At 42.4% G+C, this 24,580-nt stretch overlaps 1 protein-coding gene across 1 annotated transcript in view; it reads right to left on the bottom strand.

Moving 5' to 3' along the window:
* LOC126471037 (location of vulva defective 1-like) overlaps window positions 1-22,623 on the bottom strand; it is an 80,919-nt gene extending 58,296 nt beyond the window's left edge. The window contains exon 1 of the mRNA XM_050099103.1: window positions 22,459-22,623. The gene's annotated coding sequence lies outside the window, so the exon portion shown is untranslated. The remainder of the gene's footprint in view (window positions 1-22,458) is intronic.
* Window positions 22,624-24,580: the final 1,957 nt, after the last annotated feature.

The following is a 24,580-nucleotide window of genomic DNA, read 5'->3' as shown; positions in this document are numbered from 1 at the left end:
CAAACAGTGAGGTCGTCGATCCCATCGGATTAGGGAAAGATGGAGAAGGAAGTCGGCCGTGTCCTTTCAGAGGAACCATATCGGCATTTGCCTGAAACGATTTAGGGAAATCACGGAAAACCTAAATCAGGATGGCCGGAGACGGGATTGAACCGTCGTCCTCCCGAATGCGAGTCCAGTGTGCTAACCACTGCGCCACCTCACTCGGTGATTGATTCGGGGGAGGGGACCAAACAGTGAGGTCGTCGATCCCATCGGATTAGGGAAAGATGGAGAAGGAAGTCGGCCGTGTCCTTTCAGAGGAACCATATCGGCATTTGCCTGAAGCGATTTAGAGAAATCACGGAAAACCTAAATCAGGATGGCCGGATGCGGGTTTGAATCATCGTCCTCCCCAATGCGAGTCCAGTATGCTAAACATTGGAAATTCAATAAAAGCTCATCAAATACACGTCTCTCTCCATCGTATTACCTTCAAAATGTAATATGTATGAAATAATGTACTAGTGTTGAAATATGTAAATAAAAAAACACAAGCAGCACTCGATTCAGCTACCCACCAATTACGGAGCTTGAACGCTAACCACATGACCGCCGTTATCACGTCTCGTGCTCAGGGTCGCAACGCACTGGTCCATCACTGACGCGTAAAACTTTGCTTGAGATTTTGTCTGTGTAGTATGTATCTGAGACGGGACGTGGATGCCAGCCCGGTATTTGCCTAGGCAGATATGGGAAACCACCTGAAAACTACATCCAGGCTCACCAGCTCACCAGCCCTAGTCGTCAGCCCGCAAGGCTGAATCGATCCAGGGTAGGCTCGCCTCCCCGTACCCCGAGAATGGCGTGCAGCTATCCGGGCGGATGCATAGTTTTAAATTTGATACTCAAGAAATGCGTACTGACCTACAGCAGTTACTGAGAAACGTCAATGGTACATACAAAGGTACTGTATACACGTCGCATAATTTAATACTGACGACATGAAGCAAGAGTGATTATCCATAGCAAGAGTAATTATCCAGGGGAATACCGACAATCACAGTATTTGTTGCTGATATGAAAAAAGGCTACAGACTAAAATTATACTACCTTTTGCCTTTTTGGAATAACGAGGTAACAATATTATAACTTGTGGCCCATCAATTTATAATGACAAAATTGGTTCGCATTGTTGAGATGTACTGTTATTAAGGAACTACATGAACTTGCAGTTTGCACACGAAAATAAAATTAACATCGATAACGTTATTTTGTCAAAAGCTGGGAATTGTGGCTGTAGTATAAACTTTATAATATTGTTAGTGTTGTAACATCCGTCTACGAATAGAACCCGGAAAAGAGCTCAGTGGTAAATACGATAGACATGCCACGTATTTTCATGTAACACTGTTCGTTGACAAGAAAAATGTGAACAGAAATCAGATGAAGTGTGAACTCATGAGATTTATGAGTGAAACAGTAGACGAACTATGTCCAGCATTGTCGGGGAAACTTTAATCAGTTTTCATTTAGGGAAATTGTGCTAGAGTGAAATCAGACGACAGTTACTGTCAAGGAGAACTATATTTGAAGATTTATCTTCCGTTAACGGCGAGCTGAGTTGCGCTCACCATTAACAGCGCAATACACATGAGTAATAATTTCCCTGAATGTGCGTCGTGGACTCGCAGAAACAGAAGGCACTAAAATCGTTCAGTTTTGTGATTACATTGATCGTCTCAATTCTTTTAAATCAAGAATGGTTATGCACAATTTCGTAAATTATTTTCCATTTTGTATTCGATGATGTAGAGTGTGGTTGATTATTGCTTTTAACGTAACAGTACTAATCATCCTAAGATTGAAATTCTTCTGCCCGTAATTACTTACAAACAGATTTGCTTTTGGAGGGAGTCCGCCTTGAGCAAATTAAAATTTTATCTTTTCTTCTGTTTCTCACATGTTTCGCTGAAGTCTCAGCATCAACGGTGGGCTTTTATTTTCTTTCTATTAAACAGGAAAAATGCCCTTTACTTCTTGTACACACATAAATTTTAATTCTTAAGAGAGTATTTACTAATTTGAACAACAAAGTTTTGTACCTTGTTACCACATGGTATGGTTTATGTTTGTTTTGGCACTTGTCTTCTTTCACAATTCGTCATAAAAACAAATAACTTTACTATATTAAGTTCTGTATGGCTGAAGATGACAAAATGTGAAATAAATCAAGTGAAAAAAAAAAACAGGAAAACCAATCCATGCGGTCACAAGGTACATACAAAACTATGTCTGTTGGTTGATTGGTTGGTTGGTTTGGGGTATAAACAGACCAAACTACAGGGTCATCAGTCCCTTTTTCCTGACGCATCCAAGGATCAAGGTACAAAAACATCCAACATCATATCTAAAATGAAAAAAAAACGAATGGAACGAACAAAAAACGGGGACAACATACACCAGAAGGAAAAGAAGAAGAAGGTATTAAAACCATGGAGCATATGGCCTGGGCTGGCTGATCACAATAATAAAAGAGGATGAGCCAGCCACTCAGCAATACATTAAAATGTCCACCCCAGAAAGGTAAGGCGACATGAACACATGTAGGGTGGTCGTCTTGACCACCAAGACAAACAAATGCAAAGAAAGTGTGACATAGTTAAAATGGAGGGTGACGACCTCAGAGAGAAGGCTAAAAGCTCACCCTTAGATGGTATGATAAACCCCCTCCCCCTTCACGAATAGAACGTAAAATTAAATCTGCTGTTGAGGCATTGTCGCCCAACACCGAAGGTAAGGTGCTGGGAAAGTTAAAAGTCCGCCGCAGAGCGGCTAAAAGTGGACAGTCCAGCAAGACGTGGACAACAGTCATATGTGAGCCGCAGTGACACCGAGGTAGGTCTTCGCGATGGAGGAGTGGCCATGTGTTAGCCACGTATGGCCAATGCGGAGCCGGCAGAGAACCACAGAGTCCCTGCGAGAGGCCCGCATGGAGGTCTTCCACACATTCGTAGTCTCTTTAATGACACGCAGTATGTTGTGCATACTGTTTTGATACTCCGTCTCCCAAACACGAAAAACCTTGCGGAGTAAGACAGAACGCAGGTCAGTTTCAGAGATACCCATCTCCAGGAGCGGTTTCCGCGTAGCCTGTTTGGCCAGCCTCTCAGCAAGTTCGTTGCCTGGGTTTCCGACGTTCTGGGGTCCATACAAACACCACTGAACGACTGGGCCGTTCCAGGGCAGAGATGGACTCCTGGATGTTCGCTACCAAAGGATGGAGACGGTAGCACTGATCGATAGCTTGTAAGCTGCTCAGGGAGTCAGGACAGAGAAGAAACGACTCACCACAACAGGAACTGATGTACTGAAGTGCACGAGATATGGCCACAAGCTCTGTAGTGAATACACTGCAGCCAGCGGACAAGAAATGCTGTTCAATACGGCCTCTGTGGACACAGGCTAAGCCAACGTTACCATCAGTGATCAAGCCGTCGGTATAAACAACTTCAGAGCCCCGGAACACGTCAAGAATCGAGAGGAAGTGACAGCGGAGAGCGGCAGGGTTAATGGAATCCTTAGGGCCATCCAAAAGGTCCAGATGAAGCTTCGGCCGAGGTGCACACCATGGAGGTGTACGTGAATGGACCTCAAGTAGAGGTACTAAAGGGAATGACTCCAGTTCGGAGAGAAGGGATCGCACGCGAACCGCAAACGTGAGCCCTGACCTGGGCCGCTGATGCGGGAGATGAACCGCTGCGAGTGGGAAAAGGAGACGGTAAGTCGGATACTCAGGAGAATTACGAATGTGTGCAACATAAATGGCGAGCAGTTGTGCACGCCTCTACCAGGACACTGGTCACCGGACTTGTTCTAAAAGCTCCCGCCGCTAGGCGAACGCCACAGTGGTGCACTGGGTCGAGGAAACGCAATGCTGAGGGTGCCGCCGAACCGCAAACTACACTCCCATAATCAGGGCGTGCAGTGAATGATAATGCCGTCTGATAGTGCGAAAAGCTGTGGGGTAATTCTCCGACGCAGAGGCTCGAGCAAAGTGCTCAGCTAAGTGCTCGGCAATTGCGTTTGCGTCGGTAGATAACACGCCATTTATGGTATCACCGGGAGCACCTGTTGGGGTCTGGTACCCGAAAAGACGTTTGATCTTTGCCAGACTTGGGAAGGTGACGTATGGCACCCAACGGTCGAGACGTATCACTCCCAACACTCTTGCTTCTGTCGTTTGATAAGTTGGCGGGCACGGAGCCGTTTAAAGGCTATGGGGAGCTCCAGGGAAGAGTGCCGCTTATGCCGCTCTAGAGCTCGCCGGCGCTCCTTAATTACTTCAGCGTCTTCCGGCGACCACCAAGGGACTGCCTTTCGCCGGAGGCACCCTAAAGGCCGAGGGATCGTGTTTTCTGCCACAGAAACGATTGTTGTAGTCACCACCTCAACCATAACATCGATGTTCCCGTATGGGGGAGATTCAACGGTGACAGCAGAGGTGAAAGTTTCCCAGTCCGCCTTGTTTAAAGCCCATCTGGGCAGGCGTCCATGGGCCTGACGCCTGGGGAGCGACAGGAAGATGGGGAAGTGGTCACTACCACACAGCTAGTCATATGCTCTCCAGTGGATAGATGGGAGAAGTCCTGGGCTGCAAATTGATAAATCAATGGCCGAGTAGCTACCATGAGCCACACTGATGTGTGTGGCTGCCTCAGTATTTACGAGGCAGAGGTCGAACTGAGACAGTAAAGCTTCAACATATCTGCCTCGGCCAGTAAGCACAGTGCCGTCCCACAAGGGATTATTGGCGTTTAAATATCCCAAAAGTAGGAAAGGAGTTAATCAATCAGTGCAGTTAATACATTCAGGGATACTGCACCATCTGGAGGAAGATATACATTGCAGACAGTTATTTCCTGCGTCGTCCTTATTCTGACAGCCACAGCTTCAAGAGGGTTTGAAGGGACACAGTTTCAATACAGACCCTCGATTACAGTCGCTACAGTTCCTGTAGCATCCCTTGTAGCCGCCGAGAGGAGGGGTCCGCATTGCCGGGAACCAGGTTTCCTGGAGGGCAATGCAGAAATCAGGTGTAAAGCTTAACAGTTGCCGTAGATCAGCCAGGCGGTGGAAAATAACCGCCGCAATTCCACCGGAGGATGACGTCATCGTGAGACTGGGAAGGCATGAACATTCAATGAGTCAGTCTACACCTCAGGGTCACCTGCTGCCACCGACTTTTTGCCTGAGCAGTCTATATGCTATCTGAGGATCCGGCGAGATTTAGGTCCTCAGCGGACGCCAGAATCTTCACCTCATCCGCACAGAGCTTGTAGGTAGCGGTGGTGTGGGTGCCACCGCAATTCCCTTAGTCTTGGGGACATTCTTTTTGGATTTCTCTCACTGATTATAAAATGGTGACTTTCCAAAAAGTCTGCAGTTCGAATATTGATCACTAAATGCACTATTTTTGTATATATGAAACACAGTGATGGGCGAAAACATTATGACCACTAGTTTAATAACGTATTGGTCCACCTTTGGAACGCAATATAGCAGCGATTACTCGTAACATGGACACAGGTCACGAAATTACCGTAAATTACGGGCCGGTGGTTTGTGGATGCGGAGCTGGCGCCCGATACCGTTCCAGATGACTTGAGTGTGTAACAGTAACCCCAAAGATTTGGCAACAATTTCCACTTCTTCTTGTTCGGGGTAGGCTAGACCGTTTCCACCGTGACAGCGGTGGCCTTCATCCACTGCTGGACCACATCCCAAAATTTTCGATGATTTCCGTCAGGTTCCGCGGATCGAAGCTTTTCATCCCAGATGCGGACTCAATGGTCGTGCAACTCATTCTTGACAATGGACTCAAGTCGCCTCATCATTCTCCCATCAGAAGAGTCCCGAAATCGCTGTCACTGTCGTCGAGTCCTGCATTTGGCATACTGACGACAATCTCTGGGGGCAGGTCCCTAGCGTGAGCTTCAGTCGCTAACCCTGCACTACTGTCGCGATCACACGTATGGAGGACTTGTATAAAATATTCGATTGCCGAGTCGTCCTCTTTTTCAGTACGAATGTGAGAGCGTCCTCCTCGTATTGCTCCAACAGACTATTGTAAACTCCCAATTCATGGCGTAAATAGGCTTTGCCAACCTTTAAACTGGCATGATCCGTGGCATGGTCGGAGCTTAGCTCAGGATGTACAAAAGCTGCAGCCCGAAAAGCCAAGTTTTTTCACATGTTATATGTTGACAATACCTGCTCTATATTGTGAACTGTGAGGAATGTGAGTCGGCTCGCCAAGAGCCACGATATCAATAACAGCGAGTCGCTCAGCACACCGACACTGTCTCCCGCCACTCGGGCTTACGTTTCGCTTTAGGTCCCCGGCTACAACATAGCTGAACACAACCATACATTCTATCAGTGCGGTTTCTGGATTTCCCCCTGCTCGTGCACTTACCGCTTACTAACGCGGGCAAAGTTACACACATTGGAAACGGCGGCTAGAGAAACTGTAAAAAACAGCAGGAAAAGCCCTTGAGGCAGCCCCTAAGGCTCCATACGTTAGTTGAAACGAGATCGATTGAGTTCAATGTTCCTATTCTCTTCATCTTACTGAATGACGGAAACCTCTGTAAATATATAACGTGGCAAATATGTTATCTCGGTCGTCGGATTCTGAGAGAATGAGAGTATTATGCGGGAATGATACGGAGCTTCCCAAATTACCTCAACCGAACGCCTAAACTTCATAGAAACTTTAAACATCAAAAAATTACTAAAACCAGACACAATTTACCGATTTACTGGATGAACTGAAAATTGAAATCCAGCACTACAAGAAACCTGGCACAGAGATGAAAATCATTTTGAATCAGGAAATTAGAGGTTCTATAACGGACTGACAGAAACGTAGACTTCTAAAGAAACTACCACCATTTGGTACTTGATTTCTAGTCAGTAAACAATTCATTGCTACGTTTCACATCTCCTACCGAAAGAATTTCAGTCCTCTAGACCGTATCAGGAAACAGTGCGACAGGTCAATCAATGTTCAAGCCTCCACAAACAAGTATAAGCTAAAAAAACCTAGAAAAATCTAATAACTTTTGGAAACTCCTAGCATAAGTAACGAAACTAGTTGTAATACACCACGTCAAATTTTGGCAAAAAGGAAATGTAGGAGAGCATTTGGATTACATCTAGCAGCACAGGCGTCGAGCCGGCTGGGGTGGCCGAGCGATTCTAGGCGCTACAGTCTGGAACCACGCGACCGCTACAGTCGCAGGTTCGAATCCTGCCTCGGGCATGGATGTGTGTGATGTCCTTAGGTTAGTAAGGTTTAAGTAGTTCTAAGTTCTAGGGGACTAATTACCCTACAAGTTAAGTCCCATAGTGCTCAGAGCCATTTGAACCAGGCGTCGATGTGAAGACAATGGGAGGGCAGGGTGGGAGTGGGGGATAGAAAAGGGCACTTGAGATTGAGTCTGCTGTCAGTCAAAAGCGCGGCAGTGGCGAATCTAGTGTCAAGGTACTTTTTAAAAAAAGTTTTTTTAGACATCTAGTACAAGTAATAACGAAAACGGATAACAGTGTAAATCTTAAGTGCACTGAACAGTCAAACCATTATGACCATAGCCCACCGCTCCTAGTGAGTTGCGGGAACGTGACACGGTACGGAAAGTATGTAAGTGGTTCAAAGACGGATGGGAATCATTCTAGCTACGACACGTGCCGCAAATGGGGAAATCTACTGACATAAGCGACTTTGACAAACGTATTATTATTATCGTCAGAGCCTGGAAACGAATATCTAGAAAACGGCGTAGCTGGTTAAATGTTCACGTGCTACTGCAATGAACATATATGAAAAGTGGTAGAATGACTGTGAAAGTACCACTGGGCGATAAGTGGTTGGACGTCCACGACTCTTCACAGAAGGAGGGATTTGGAGGCTTGCCTGCCCTGTAAAGCAGGATGCGACCTGTTGCATCTCTGCCCAAAGAGCACAATGCTGGTGCACGCGTGTTTCGGAGCACACCGTTTATCGTATATTGTTGAACATGGTCCGCAGCAGAACACCCCTACGTGTTCACATGTTGACATCGTCGATTACGATTGCATTGGGCACGGGATCATCGGGATACGACCGTCGACCAATGGAAAAGTGTCCGCTCTTCGGGTGAATCACATTTTTACTACACTAGGTCGCTGGTCGTCTCCACAAACGCCGTCATCGATGACACCGGGGTGAACGGCGGCTCGAAAGTGCAGCGCGCCAAGGACGCAGGCTGGTGGAAACAGTATTATGCTTTGGGGGACATCCTGCTGCGCTAGCATGGGACATGGGGTAATAACCGAAGACTCGCTGACAGCTATGGACCCCCTACACCCCTTCATGCTTGATGTCTTCACCGCCGGCGAAGATATCTTCCAGCAGGATAATTATCGGTGTCTCAAAGCCCGAACTATGCTACAGTGGTTTGAGGAGCATGATGGTGTACTCACGTTGATGTCTTGGCCAGGAAATTCTCTTGATGCGAATCCAGTTGAACCCGTTTGTGTTACTACCGGACGTCATCACCGCGCACACAAATCAGCTGTTTAAGGAAATTACATGACTTGTGTGTGGACATTTGGTGCGACATGCCTCCACAAACCAACATACAATATGTCGAATCTATGACACGCAAATCGGTGACGTATTGCGTTCCAAAGACGGACCAACAAGTTATTAAGCAGGTGCTCAAAATGTTTCGGCTCGTCAGTATATACTGTTGGAAAATTATATTGGTGAGGAAATCACATCTTTCTCACCTATTGGGGCAGAATAGTCCTCTGCGCTTTGGAGAACGACAAACGCATGCGCGAGCTTTCATTCTCGATTTAACTCTCTTTGAATACAGTCACTCTAACATTTACATTCTTGTAATTTGGCTGAACAGTGTCGGGTGTGGTTCCTTACTAAAAACGGACAGTAAAATCAGAGAGAGACAAATATTCATCCAGAAAAAAATTGCGCAATAGCAAAATGGTGAACTGACAGTTTGCACTTTTTGAAGTATGTTTCATACAAAATTTAAACGTTTTCTTTAATTTCAGAATATTTTCTGAATGTAAGTATTAGCAACTGAAGCTCGTTGTCATATACTTTATTCCGCCACCTTCCTTTCAGTCTCGAAATGTAAGAGAATGTGTTACGGTTTTGTACATTGTTGTAAAATGTGATAAAATTGCTACACTTGTCTGTGGTTTACTGATGACCAAGTGGAAAATACGATTCTGCAGGTTAGACGGCAGGTTCATGTACTGGTGGACAGGACGGCTTTTGCCAAGATGCGGAGTTCCTGTCCTGAGCAGGTATAAGTTGCACAGTTCCTGTGAACCGGAACCGAACACCAAGCCCCCCCCCCCCCTTTCTCTCCATTCCAACCGTGATTCTGCGCGCGGCCTTTTCATACATACAGGGTGTTCGGAAATTTCCGTCACAAACTTCTACAACATTTAGAGGGGAGTGAGTACACAATAATTTCAATAGGAATCCAAGTCCGGAAATGTAAGGTTTTCGTTCTATGACGGTTTCAGTTCAGATGTTCACCTCATCGACTTCTGCTTCGGGAATTTCATTTTGCGCGGCGCAGTACGATTACTAGGTAATAATTCGAAAGGCACCATAACGAAACATCCACTTATCACTTACGCACATTCTTTTGTATTAACGCAAACATTGCATGCTTAAGTGCTAAATGGTTGTTTCGTTATGTTTCCTTTCGAATTGGTACATCATAATTGTACTGCGTCACAACTAATTCAATTCCTCAAGCAGAAGTGGATGAGTTAAACATCTTAATTGAAACCATCACAGAACGGAAACGGCACGTTTCTGGACATGCGATCCTATTCAAAATATTATGTACTCACCCCCCTCTGCAAGTTCTAGACGTTTGTGACGGTAATTACCGAACACACTGTATTTGCTGCAGCGCTTCCTCGCTGTAATGATGTCCACCAACTCTCTGGGATATAATAAGTTCATTTGTGTCACCTATAAAATTTAGTTCTCATGACGTTGTAAGTCTCGAAACCGACCAAGTCACTTGTATAAAAAATGACAATTTTGTAGCACCCTTTTAGATAAATTTCTGCGGACGCCCACGCCAAGCACGTGAAAGAACATGCAAAATGTGGAAAAAATTATTGATATGTCTATTCTTTTGTCTAAAGCACATGTCAACACATTTACTGGTGCTCTCTAATCACCATTAAGAATAATTTGGAATAGATCATATGAAAGTTACCATACGCAACCAAAAAGAAATATTGCGTATTCTATATATATATATATTTTCAGATCATCGGCTGCGAAGGGTAGTCAAAGTTTTAATTACCACCTCGCAAAAATAAAGTTACGTAATTAATTGTTTGTTTACAGGTACAAATCTGCAGCCTTGGTACACACTGAAACCTTCGAGCCACAAAACCGTAGCACGAAGCTAGAGGAGCGAAAAGAAAATGGAGCAGCCCTTTGGTAAAGTGGTGTGTCGTGCGGTAATCCGTTTTCTGCATTTGATGGAGAACAACGCTGCAACCATCCGTGCTAAGTTGGTGGAAGACACGGTGAAAACGTGCCGTGAATTGGGACGATGGGCAGGTGGCACAGACGCTTCTAGTGTAGTTAAACAAGCCTTAATGACGACGAATGAAGTGGCAGACTGTCCCTTTGTTGAGAACCGGAAATCTCAAGAGGAATGGAGGCCCTGGTGCTCAAACACCGGCTATCGTAGTTGAGGCGATGATGGGTAAAAAAGTGAAAAATCAGTCACAAATCAGTTTTCAGTATCTTACACTATACTTTGAACATGACAAAGGTCGCCGCCAGCTGGATTCCACGACTGCCCGAACAGAGGCAGCGGCGGAAATGTTGCAGCTCCGTCACTCCAAACCAGAGGCCATCGTTAGCTACCTAATCACCGTGGACGAGTGCTCGATGTAGCAAAATGATCCCGAGAGAAAGAGGCAAAGCAAGTAGTGCAAACATGTGGATTCACCAGCGCCGAAAAAGGTGAAGATCCAACCGTTATCGGCAAAGGTGACGTTGAGCTTTCTTGGTGCTGTCGTGGTGTAGCGCTGATTCATGCTCGTACGGGGCAAACCGTCTAAGGGACGTACTACAAGAATAACCTGACGAGGTTACGGGATACTGTCCAGGCGGAGCGTCGCAGGAAGCTATTGAATGTGGTGCTCTTGCTGCACAACACGCCAACTCACTCTGCACAATACACAGTCACACCCGTTGCTGCTTTAGGCTACAAATTTTGCCTAATGCGTCCCCCCCCCCCCTTTTATTCTCTTGGAATGGCACTCAGTGACTTCTACAACCAAGGTAGCTGCCAAGTCATCCATCATTGGGAAAACAGTGTCGTACTGAATGATGTCTATTAGAGTTTAGCACTACCGTAGAGTGTAGATCAGTTTTGTCAAACTATTTTTGGTTGAAGAGTCAATACTGACATTGTGCAGCGGCACCTCGGGCCGCATATGTCGTAACGTACAAAAATTAGTACGTTGTGAGCACCCAACACACTAGTCAAGTAAGGCCTTGATAAGTTGACCGCAGGCCACCAAGTACTGAACGTTAAAAGCTGGCACCATTCGGAAAAATTCGTGTTCACTGGTCTGTTTCAGATTACTGCCATCCTCAGCGATCCCAAAAGTTGTGACACTAAGTAAAGGCCTGACGAAGTGCTGTGTTGTCTGCGTGAGCGAATGATTAATTGATTAATAACCGTGATTATATTTAAATTCATTATGCAATATGAGACATAATCAGAAATATTCACTAAATGTCTTGAATGTAATTTTTCTTGTTACGGCGTAAAGTCAGCACCAACAAGCCAGTCGGCAACGACAGGGGAGAGAAGGCTGTGAGAAGAAGTCAATCGCACGCTGACCGACCTCCTTTCCAGGACGACAACGCGGCAGCAGCGGCCTCTAGGTGAAGAGGAAATAAGAGCTGCGCTCTACTGGTGGGACCCGTTTCTCAGCCACTTCGTTAGGAATCTCTCTGTAGCATAGACTTATTTGTCTATTCTGAAGAAGACTGATTATTTCGTATGTCGTCCCTTGCTTGCGACACATCCTTCAAAGTTAAGTATTGTATTGTTTTGTTGTAATAAAACTCATTAATACGAGTTGTTTGATTGATTGTCTAGCGAACCGAGCATGGAGGCTTCTGAGACACAACATTTCTTATACCCATTACGTTGTATTACAAGAGCCGTAATTTGATTTTATATTCCTAGTTGCAAATAAAAATTTGATTCCGTGATGATGCTACAAACTTTCAGGCATGATCAGAAGGGTAAATCCATCAATTTGAGGTAAGAAACCTTGGTCCGGAAACGAAGTCGAAAGTCACAAGTGATAGTTGTTCTGATGCCTATTACAGTGTAATAGGTGTACCGGTATTATTGTTGTTAAGATTGTTGGGTATGCAACGTTTAGAGGTGGTAGTATGGACCAAAACAAGAACAAAATGTTCAGCAAACATAGGCTCTAAACCGCAGGACTTAAGAGCTTCTGCGCAACACATCTTTTCTACTGAACAACTGACCATAGATCTAAGGATATACGTTTAGAGCCCATGTTTATTAGACATTTCTTTTCTTATTGTTCTCCCATACTAACACTACTGAAAGTTGTCCACCCTACAATCTTACAAGGGAACCTCCCCATCGCACCCCCCTCAGATTTAGTTATAAGTTGGCATAGTGGATAGGCCTTGAAAAACTGAACACAGGTCAATCGAGAAAACAGGAAGAAGTTATGTGGAACTATGAAAAAAATAAGCAAAATATACAAACTGAGTAGTCCACGCGCAAAATAGGCAACATTGAGGATAATGCGAGCTCAGGAGCGCCGTGGTCCCGTGGTTAGCGTGAGCATCTGCGGAACTAAAGATCCTTGGTTCAAGTCTTCTGTCGAATGAAAAAAAATTTTTATTTTCAGACAATTATCAAAGTTCAGGCACTCACACATAATCAACTTCGCTCTCCAAAATTCCAGGACGTGTTCAGATTTACTTGGACATATGCAGGATTTAACGGTCTGCACACGGAAAAATTTGAAAACGTTAAAAACATGTTTTAACAGAGCACAGAGAAAACTGTGCGACTGTGAAACTGTTGCATTCATTTGTTGCAGTTTATGTGACAAACTCTTATGTTTTCATCACTTTTTTCGGAGTAATTATCACATCCACAAGAAACCCTAAATCGGGCAAGGTAGAAGAATCTTTTTACCCATTCGCCAAGTGTGCCAAGTTAGGTGGGTCGACAACATATTCCTGTCATGTGACGCACATGCCGTCACCAGTGTCGTATAGAATATGTCAGACGTGTTTTCCTGTGGAGGAATCGGTTGACCTATGACCTTGCGATCAAATGTTTTCGGTCCCCATTGGAGAGGCACGTCCTTTCGTCTACCAATCGCACGGTTTTGCGGTGCGGTCGCAAAACACAGACACTAAACTTATTACAATGAACAGAGACGTCAATGAACGAACGGACAGATCATAACTTTGCCAAAATAAAGAAAGTAAACTTTTCAGTCGAGGGAAGACTTGAACCGAGGACCTCTCGTTCCGCAGCTGCTCACGCTAACCACGCGACCACGGCGCTCCAGAGCTCACACTCTCCATGATGTTGCCCATCTTGCGCATGGACTACTCAGTTTGTATATTTTGCTTATTTTTTTCATAGTTCCACACAACTTCTTCCTGTTTTCTCGATTGATCTGTGTTCAGTTTTTCAAGGCCTATCCACTGTGCCAACTTATAACTAAATCTGAGGGGGGTGCGATGGGGAGGTTCCCTTGTTAGTAACAACAGTCGTGGTAAATGTATTCCACTGTGAGAGGTATCAGAGCGATTTTCGCTTATAGCTGTCGACTCGATCGTTTCCGGACAAGGGTCCCTTACGCCAGATTGATACGATTACCCTTCTCCATCATCAATGAAAGTTCGTAATATCATCACGGAAACATCCTGTGTGTACCGCATTTGAGATGACCGTCTTTATAGTGTCCATTCAGGAATCCATGTTATTTCCGTTTCAAATTTATACGTTGTTACACTGAAAAACCATTGAATTTGGAACACCAGCTTAATATCGTGCAGGACCCCCGCGAGCACGCAGAAGTGCCGTAACACGACGTGCCATGGGCTCGACTAATGTCTCAAGTAGTGTTGGACAGAATTGGCACCATCAATCCCGCAGGGCTGTCCATAAATCGAAAGAGTACGAGGGGCTGGAGATCTCTTCTGAACAGCACGTCGCATGGATACTTTGCAAATCACATTTAAGCGCCTGGCAGAGGGTTCATCAAACCACCTTCACAATTCTCTATTATTAACACGTATATCTTTCCGTACGAGCTCTGATTTCCCTTATTTTATCGTGGTGATCGTTCCTCCATATGTAGATCGGTGTCAACAAAATATTTTCGTATTCCGAAGAGAAAGTCGATAATTGGAATTTCGTGAGAAGATTCCGTCGCAACGAAAAACTCCTTTCTTTTAATGATGTCCAGCCCAAATCCTGTATCATTTCTGTGAAACTCTCTCCCATATTTCGCGATAATACAAAAAGTGCTGCCTTTCTTTGAACTTTTTCGATGTCCTCCGTCAGTCCTACCTGGTAAGGAGCCCAGACCGCGCAGCAGTATTCTAAAAGAGGACGGACAAGCGTAGTGTAGGCAGTCTCCATAGTAGGTCTGTTACATTTTCTAAGTGTCCTGTCAATAAAACGCAGTCTTTGGTTAGCCTTCCCCACAACATTTTCTGTGTGTTCCTTCCAATGTAACTTGTTCGTAATTGTAATACCTAGGTAATTCGTTGAATTTACGGCTTTTAGATAAGAATGATTTATCGTGTAACCGAAGTTTAACGAGTTCCTTTTAGCACTCATGTGGATGACCTCACACTCTTCGTTATTTAGGGTCAACTGCCACTTTTCGCACCATTCAGATATCTTTTCTAAATCGTTTTGAGTTTGTTTTGATCTTCTGATGACTTTATTAGTCGATAAACGACAGCGTCATCTGCAAACAACCGAAGACGGCTGTTCATATTGTCTCCCAAATCGTTTATATAAATAACGAACAGCAAAGAGTCTGTAACACTACCTTGGGGAACGCCAGAAATCACTTCTGTTTTACTCGATGACTTTCTGTCAATAACTGCGAACTGTGGCCTCTCTGACAGGAAATCACAAATCCAATTACATAACTGAGACGATATTCCATAAGCACGCAATTTCACTACGAGCCGCTTGTGTGGCACAGTGTCAAAAGCCTTCCGGAAATCCAGAAATACGGAATCGATCTGAAATCCCTTGTCAATATCACTCAACACTTCATGTGAATAAAGAGCTAGCTGTGTTTCACAGGAACGATGTTTTCTAAACCTATGTTGACTGTGTGTCAATAGACCGTTTTCTTCGAGGTAATTCATAATGTTCCAACAGAGTATATGTTCTAAAATCCTGCTGCATGTCGACGTTGACGATATGGGCCTGTAATTTAGTGGATTACTCGTACCAAATTTCTTGAATATTATTGGTGTGACCTGTGCAACTTTCCAGTCTTTGGGTACGGATCTTCCGTCGAGCGAACGGTTGTATATGATTGTTAAGTATGGAGGTAATGCATCAGCATACTCCGAAAGGAACCTAATTGGTATACAGTCTGGACCAGAAGACTTGCTTTTATTAAGTGATTTAAGTTGCTTCACTACTCCGAGGATGTTTACTTTTACATTACTCATGTTGGCAGCTGTTCTCGAGTCTAATTCTGGAATATTTACTTCGTCTTCTTTTGTGAAGGCATTTCGGAAGGCTGTGTTTAGTAACTCTGCTTTGGCAGCATTGTCTTTGATAGTATCTCCATTGCTATCGCGCAGAGGAGGCATTGATTGTTTGTGGCCGCTAACGTACTTCACATACGACCAGAATCTATTTGGATTTTCTGTCAGGTTTCGAGACAAAGTTTCGTTGTGGAAACTGTTATAAGCATCTCGCATTAAAGTCCACGCTAAATTTCGAGCTTCTGTAAAAGATCGCCAATCTCGGGGATTTTGCGTCTGCTTGAATTTGGCATGATTGTTTCGTTGTTTCTGCAACAGTGTTCTAACCCGTTTTGCATACCAAGGAGGATCAGCTCTGTCGTTTGTTAATTTATTTTGTATAAATCTCTCAATTGCTGACGATACTATTTCTTTGAATTTAAGGCACATCTGGTTTGCACTTATATTATTAATTTGGAATGAGTGGAGATTGCCTCTCAGGAAGGCGTCAAGTGAATTTTTATCTGCTTTTTTGAATAGGTATATTTTTCGCTTATTTTTCGAGGATTTGGGGATTGCAATATTCAATATCGCTACGACAACCCTGTGTTCTCTAATCCCTGAATCGGTTTTGATGCTCGTCATTAACTCAGGATTATTTGTTGCTAAGAGGTCAAGTGTGTTTTCACAAGCGTTTACTATTCGCGTGGGCTCATGAACTAACTGCTCGAAACAATTTTCAGAGAATGCGTTTAGAAAAATTCCGGATGATATTTTATGCGTACCTCTGGAATTGAACATGTATTTTCGCCAACATATCGAGGGTAAATTAAAGTCACCACCAACTATTATCGTATGAGTCGGGTACGTGTTTGAAATCAAGTTTTCTTTGAACCTTTCAGCAACTGTATCATCTGAATTGGGAGGTCGGTAAAACGATCCAATTATTATTTTATTCCGGTTGCCAACAATGACCTCATCAATCGTCGTTGGTCCCGTTCTTGCAGGTACTTTTTCCGGCCGCTGCGATGTCGGAGATTTGATGTTTTATCGGATTCCTGATATTCACGTTACACTCATGTAATGGTCTACGGGAAAATCCCCATCTCATCGACACCTCGCAGACGCTGTGCCCAATCGCTCGTGCGCCGACTATGACATCACGTCCAAACTTACTTAAACCTTGATAAATTGTCATTGTAGCAGCAGAAACTGATTTAACGACTGCGCCAGACAATTGTCTTATATTGGCGTTGGCGACCGCAGCACCGTATTCTGCCTGTTTACGTATCTCTGTATTTGAATACGCACACCTATACCAGTTTCTTTGGCGCTTCAGTGTGACTAATCAGTACTGGAACACAAACACTACAACATTTCCTCTCTCACCCTACAACCCCGCAGTGGCCGCGTTACCCCTATGTCGCTGAGGCAAGAGGGCGAATTCACTAACGGCAAATAAAATTAAGGTCATCCTAAAATATTAATGTTTTTAAGTAGTCTTGTTTGTTACTGAGCCGGAGAAACACTCTCTTAAGAAGCTCTTAACTGAAGTTGACGTTTTTTTATTCGGCTATTAGATGCTACGTGTATATTACTGTAAAATGCGACTGATTACCTTGGGCTTCACAAACACATGATTCGGGCTGCACTTTGGGGACCAGTGCCGTAGAGAATCGTAAGTAAGCGTCCACTACGGTAGTATTCCTGCTAGTCTTACTGATTACCTTAAAAACCGAAAGCGGTGAACCGTCTAGAAATTGAGTGAGAACATATAAAGGGCCGCGTAACCTACCAAACATTTTTGTTCTACATAATTACCCTCCTGTCCGTTACTTAAAAATAAACAGTACCTATAGCAAAACTGGAACTAGCCATGTTTTTTTTAGAAAATGCTTGATTTGTGCCGTGAGACAAAGGGATGTTGTTTGTAAAAACAAAACAAAAAAATACAGATTTATTATAAAGTGGCACAACACGCAGTTTCCTCAAAAAACGTCAAAATTAAATAACCCAATATAGAAACATATCAAACATCGCTTCAATAATACGTCGAGCTTATATATAACATGTTTCCGTTATTGATAAAAAAAATTCGCCCTAATCAGTAATAGCTGGATACTCTTGCCTTTCATCATGATGAACGTTCTATTGAGTACAAAATAACAACAATAATTATATGCTATCAGCTAATTTTTATTGCTTATAAAATGCAATTTATATTTTGTACGGAACCGAACGATATGCTGTTATAATTGTGTGCAAAACAAAAAGACAAATAATACAACCGGTAGTCCTAGCATTTACTACGTTATTTATGTACTGCACCAAAACTACCGAACCGCAGTTTTGGTAGAGCGCAGCTCTAGCGTCTATGTAACGCCACCACAAATTTGATTTTTTTTCGTAGTGATAATTAAAACTTCATGGTTACCCATACTACTTCCGTAATAGAAAAGATTGAGTCTAATGAATACAAAATGACATCAATCAGAACAGCAAGAACTGAGGCCTAAAGTCCTTCAACTAAAAATTAGCCTCCCTGACATTGCGTGACCGGGATGACTTCTCAAAAGAAAACGTTAGTATTTGGGTGACATGTGACAGAGTGAAAGATAAAAGACTGAAAACGAGGTTACCATGGAACACACTCAAATCGGAAATCAATTGGTAGTAATTCCCTTTAAAAAAAATCATCGTCTTAAGCTTCAGAGGAGAAATATGTACATACGATCACAAGAGACTAACATAAATTGATCAGAGCTTCACAACAAAGAACATCAAAGTCTAAAAGGAATTTTATGGCGAAGCTCATAATTTTGAAGGGCCCAGCCTATGCCTCGGTTTCCGGATGAAACAGCAAAGAAAACTGCGACTCCTCGCAACAAGCTACTTTCAAATTTTGCTAATCAGTGGAAGTAAAAAATGGAGCAACAAAGCACCAGTAGAAGACAATAATAATTGTGAAAATGTTGAAAAGAGATGATGACAAAGTGGTTTAAAAGCCTTGAGGTAATATTACAGCTGGCGAAATGAGAAAATAGCCTACAAAAAGAACAGAAATGAGCATAGATACGTTCACTCCACAAGAAAGAAAAATCAGATATGAACTACGTAGCAATCTCCCTAAACTCTGTTGGCTACAACATCCTCTCTAGCGATCTTAACAGGTTAGAACAGAAGCTACATACCACTCTATTGCAGAACACCAGCCAAAATTACGAAAAAGCAGATTGCGTGTAGAACAAATCCGCAACCGTAAAACCATCTCTTAAATTTGAAAAACTAATCACATGTGTTGGCTTCATATTTGGTATCCAGACAGGCACTGTTTAACGCATTAACGGAACTTCACTTTTTTTGGTTGTGATCAAAGCCTGACTGACAACATCAATCCCGAACTTTCCGCGGCATTCGAGATCAAGACGGGGGAAGGAAGGGATTATCCATATAAAGTTTCATACTAGTCCGAGAATAAGTTATTAGCTCAAGTCAAAATCCCAGGGCAAACATGACTATTAGTCGATGTCTCCAAGAGAAAATGCACTTTCATTGCCTAGCATCTGCTAATGATATGCCGCCGTCGACAATAACAGACAATAAAAAATTCAGGATCAAAACGTGAAAATAGTACTGGAATTAATAATGAATCAAAGGAAAAAATTTCAAGTTACAGATAAGTGATCACAGTTACAATAGGAAACGGCGATTACAATTTTATGGTCACTTAAGTAGAAAAAAATAACATCACGGTATCACAGAAAATTACAAATTTAGCTATATCCGCGAAGAAGCACACCAACTGGTTAAAAGAATTTCATAATGATCTAAAGGAAACGGACATTCTTGAAGAAATGTTTCTAGACAGGACAAAATTTCGAACTAAAATCAGTAATCACAAACGAGGAGCGCCGGAACAAAAACCGATAAATCCGCATTTGCTGTTAATACAGAAAGTAACAAATAGTGATCTCTAAATGGCTCCACAAGCTATAAAACGAAGAAACACACCACAAAACACTTGATGTCGCGTTGTGCTGAAAATTATTTTGTGGCAGCATGTATTATTACTCCCGTATCTCCCCCATACAGCTCAAACACGCGAATACAGCAAACGTGGATATATCGGGGTTTGCTCCGGCGCTCTTCAAATATCCCGAAAAGCCTCTAGGCAAACTACATAATGTTCAGAAGAACAGAAGAAAAAACACAGGAAACAGGTGAAGAGATATTGAGTGGAAAAGTATTGCAAGATAAGTTCAATACGGGACAATAAATTTACAAAAGTTGCTTATTGATTTTCTTTTCATGAGTCAACATTTTAATCTCCGTAAGGTTTTCCGGACACCAATATTCGGCAACCAAGCTACGATGTTCAATTGTAGGTACTCTTCACGGCCGCTTTCCAAGCGTGATGTGTAGCAGCGACCGCTCAGGCACCACCAGAAGAAAGGTATACTGGTAAGCTTCGCGGCCTTGCCGATGGATGGCGGGTGCTGCTCAAAACCGCCTCTTGTCCCCCCAAGCACCAGCCGTTTCGCACGTGCATCGTATAGCGGAACACCCCGCTGCTTTCGAAGCACACACTGGGTAACAATTTCAGATCAAGAATTTTTGTATCTGAAGTGACAAATTTGGGACCGAACCGTGAGTACTACACCCACCCGATATGTCACAATCCTGTCCGAAACATGGCAAAAGGCAAGCACTATTAGCAGAGAGATAAAACAAAAGGGTGAAACTATTGATGCTTCATTACTGTATCACTGATTTCCTTCGCTTGAAAGCCATATACAAAATTCCCATAGTAATTTAAAACGCATCAAGTGACTTCACACAATAGTGTCTTTGGTAATTAAACGTTATAAGTAAAATAAATGAAATGCCAGGACAAGCTCTGTAGACTATTTTTTCCAACGTTGTATCCCTGTACTTCCTTCTTACAAGGGTTTACAAGGTTTGAACAACATATATAAGCCAATCAACAATTAACTGAGTACATACTGAAGTTATTGTATTATGATAAATTATAATGTTATGGTGTTTAAGCGACCGGTTACTGCCATGACCGCTAATAGTGAACGATATTTTCTTGTTTGCTCAGGTGCACTAACACAAAAAGCATATTGTGTAATTGTCATGATAATGACATACTTTAAGCATAATCCAGACGACAATGGTTATAATACAAAGTCCACAGTCTCACTTGCATATTGGCAAAGTGGTTGCTTCACTTGAAAAACTGATACTAGACATCCGAAACCGGTCGTTTAAGACATTTCAGTGACCAGGTGAGATTGTATACGGCATACTACATTATGTCTACTTGCTATTCCTCCATGCCATTGCAAATATTACCAAAAACGGACAGAAAAACATAAAACTCAGTGCCAGATGGGTTGGAAAATACATGAAAATATTAGTGTGCTATCCACAAGCCTTGGAAATTAACAAATTTCATTATGATAATACATTCTTCTGTGAACAAAAACTAGTCCCAATAGAAAATGAATACCACTACAAGACGTCCAGATGTCACATATTTCATTGTATTCTCTCTCTCTCTCTCTCTCTCTCTCTCTCTCTCTCTCTCACACACACACACACACACACACACAGTACCGATCTTTGCCAACAATCAGTAATATCTAAAATACTGAGATAGAAATCAAATGATACTGCCGTACACCACTGTAGCTTGGATGTGCGAGATACCTTAGGGGAGGTGGAAGTGTAACACTCTTGTTTTGTTTTTCAAATGCAATTCAAGAATCTCCCATGTAAGTTTACTCTATAACACAATGAACAGGCCACACTTTTCAGGTGATGAGAGGCTGACAGTAATATGAATGGAGCTTGAAACCAAATGTAAACTTAAACATCGTCAACGTCAGAAAGTCTCGTATGATTTCAAATTGTGGGTGAAAATTAATTAAATCTATTCCCCAATTATAGGACCATGAGAAGTTTTAGCAGCTGTTAAAGAAGCATACAGAATATATAACAGCAATATGTTTTTAAAGTGTGGTCGCCTTACATCCTGCTTATGAAAAATATTGTACGCCCATTATTCTAGTTACAATATGTCTCAGCTAACTGTACTAAAGTCTCCATCATGTTCACCACACATTGCTTTATAGCACTGGTTCATGACTGACATTGGTTATCCACTATAACATCTGAGATCCTGATGCTGTGAATGCTCACATTCCCTGTCTTTTTAGTAACTTCCAGCAGATAAAACACACAGTATTAGGTACAATGGGCATTTCTTATCAAGTTTAAATCTTGCTATAGGCCCTAAATCTGCTATAACTACATGCAACGTTCCTAAGACAACTTTGAATCATATGCACATTTCAAGCAGAAAAGCATGTAGTAAACATGCAAAATAACATTTGATACGGCATGTATTTTCTACTGATGGAATATTCCGGCGGTCCTGACAGCCTAAATTAATTAAAAAGCGTAAAGTATCCACTGTGACTGGGAACACCCATCAGCCAGAGTTAACATTTGAAAGACGCCGTGTACATTACCGCAACTTTTGGCAGTGTAATACTCTCCATATTTCGTTTATTCATCAGCAATCCATACAAAAATTCGTTAACTATACTCACATGGATCATAAGGGCCATCATCGACGAACACTCCTTTCTATCGAACTATAGATATAACTGATACGATTTCCACTGAATTCATATGATTCAATCTGAACATTATTAAACAACGCGTAAATGAAACACAACGAAACGTAAACACAGTACAGACCACACAACGCACAGCCCACCTCTCCACCGCAGTTATCGACTCAATACACTTCCTCGGCGCACGCACAGTGCTGCTCCGCGCTGCCAACATAACACGGCATACACAAACTCCCTAATGGTAGTCTGAGTCTGCTGATGCAAACCGTAATTCGGCGCACCTAGTGTTTCCTTGGAAATCCATGATTTCCAGTATTGTTCCTCTATCCAAATAAGGTATATTTGTTTTGTAATTGTAACTATTTCATTGCACCAAGTGAGGTAGGGACATATACATTGCTCCTATGTTCCTCATGGCACCATTGCTTAAGCTGTTCTTCGGCTTTCGGCAGCTGCAGCGGTGACAGGATCTCCGTGCCGTAGAAGACTTCCTAAAGATGATTCAGGAACGCTTTCGACAGTCTCAGCCTTCTGACCGAGAAGAGTAACAGACATTTTAAAGATGATTTTTCTGTAGTCTGGTCCTTTACTAAAGCTCGGTGAACCATTCTATTCCAACTATAATAATGTCTTCAGTAAGGAGAACTACAATCATAATCTCAGACGGCGATACAGATTAATAAAATCAAGCCTAGCAAATCCACGATAGTTTGTATGTCTATTTCTCACAAAAGACAAAAGTTTCAGGAAGATTTCGTAAAGTCAACTGAAATAATGCGAATGCTACAGTACCGTATTTGTTACGTTAGTTACAGTTCAGAATTTAATTGAGGATGGATGCACTATTATTGAAAACGCAGTAAAAACACTGTTCTGGTCTGTAGGATAGTTAGTGCAAAATATTACGAGGCAGCTTTCACATCTGTGGACCTTTTTTAAGACTTCGGGTACCAGGTTTATACCAGTTCTCGTACGCTGACAAATATTTCTATTCCTCAGATATATACCGTATCAGTACGTGGTAGTTATGATGTCACCATTATATTACTGGGGTCCCACTACATCGTATATAGCTTATCTTTCTTCCGCACGAAATTCTTTTTTTCTCTCCCTGTGGAATACACAGATTTCTCTGAGCGAAGAGGCTAATTTTTTATGAATTGTTGTGTATCGCGTGATGGGGAAGGAGAAAAACTGTTTCCTTTTAATTTTAGTACTAATCGGAAACACGAGGATTTCAGAGCGGGTCTACTTCCGTTCTGCACTGAAGAAATAATCTCTATTGCGTCCATCAGCTTAGAAACGTGTCTTACAATTCACAGCGAATTCCTGCGACACATTTCTAATTGCCACGTGAGTAAAATAGCTTATTCACTACACAGTTCAACAGTTTGGTATCCAGTTAATGGCTAGGGCACTAGAGAATATGAACATAAATTTAAGAACGTCAAAAAGTTGGAGATGAAGTTGGAGATGTCAGAACTGATACACGAATGTATTAGGTACGAGCATACCACATTAAAAGAGAGTTTCTAGCAGAGGTACAACGTTTCTGAAGTACGTATCTGTAATACCACAATGTTTTAGGTGTCGAAGTAGCAAAGGAATGAAAGTGGTAACATGCCTAAGAAATCAGATGCAGTTTTAATAAGAATAATTCATTTCTTAAAACCAAAACCTGAGAGTTTCGTAGCCAGTGGGATAGTGGTAATCGAAGCACCCTTTCTGTGATACTCATGTCAGACTAAATTTTATTTGTGAAGTTGAAATTACGGTTTAAATAAACTCTTGCAAAATCGAGATGAAAAATATGAAGTACAGAGGCAGCAAACATTACGGCACTTTATGTGAAAAAGAAAGTCTTTCACCTGAACATAGAGAACTTAGTAATCGTCACAAGAAATAAGCACTTTTGTTTAAACTTACATATCAAAATATATTGAAATTAGGGTGACCAAAGTCATATATTTCAGTGAAATCTCATAGATAACTTTTTTTTTTTCAGGCTGTAACAGGTATATGAACAAAATACTTGTGCATATTGGTTTAAGGAGAGAGCAGTAGGCCCGTAAGAGACAAATAAAAATCGTGAAAA

This window comes from Schistocerca serialis, chromosome 3 (genome assembly GCF_023864345.2).
Source record: "Schistocerca serialis cubense isolate TAMUIC-IGC-003099 chromosome 3, iqSchSeri2.2, whole genome shotgun sequence".
In the NCBI taxonomy this organism is placed as follows: domain Eukaryota; kingdom Metazoa; phylum Arthropoda; class Insecta; order Orthoptera; family Acrididae; genus Schistocerca; species Schistocerca serialis.
This window is presented reverse-complemented; position numbering and strand designations above follow the sequence as displayed.